General features: G+C 62.5%; 1 protein-coding gene across 1 annotated transcript in view; it reads right to left on the bottom strand.

Moving 5' to 3' along the window:
• TP73 (tumor protein p73) overlaps positions 1-629 on the bottom strand; it is a 40,784-nt gene that overhangs the window by 7,436 nt on the left and 32,719 nt on the right. The gene's annotated exons all lie outside the window — the stretch shown is intronic.

Genomic DNA, 629 nt, shown 5'->3' with positions numbered 1-629 from the left:
CTGAAAGTCGGCTTAAACCCTTGTCCGTACATCACTCGTTTTGGCAACGCTACCCTGAGTCCGATACTGCTCGCAGCTCCTGGCTGAGCCAAGGGCTGGGACCACCGAGGGCTGGGACCACCGAGGGTGCCGGCGCACCGCAGACCTAAGGAAACCGTGCTTAGCGTCATTAACAGAGTCACAGCTAATTATGCAAGACCTCGGGGTTCAATTCTGACCAGCACGAGCGACACGGACAGGGTTTGTCCCAGCCACGTCTCGACCCTGTGCAGCTGCCCACGGGGACGGCGGTGGCTCACAGAGGGGACGTGGCGGGGACGGCTCCCAGGCTGGCCCGGGGCGAACCTAAGGAAACCGTGCTTAGCGTCATTAACAGAGTCACAGCTAATTATGCAAGACCTCGGGGTTCAATTCTGACCAGCACGAGCGACACGGACAGGGTTTGTCCCAGCCACGTCTCGACCCTGTGCAGCTGCCCACGGGGACGGCGGTGGCTCACAGAGGGGACGTGGCGGGGACGGCTCCCAGGCTGGCCCGGGGCGAGGATGCTCTGCAGGCAGCTGAAGGCGGCGCCTGGAGTCGCTCGTTAAACGGCTCATGACCAGCAAAAAGCTCCTTTCCGGGGCACG

This window comes from Egretta garzetta, unplaced genomic scaffold (assembly GCF_000687185.1).
Source record: "Egretta garzetta isolate BGI_Z169 unplaced genomic scaffold, ASM68718v1 scaffold535, whole genome shotgun sequence".
In the NCBI taxonomy this organism is placed as follows: Eukaryota; Metazoa; Chordata; class Aves; order Pelecaniformes; family Ardeidae; genus Egretta; species Egretta garzetta.
This window is presented reverse-complemented; position numbering and strand designations above follow the sequence as displayed.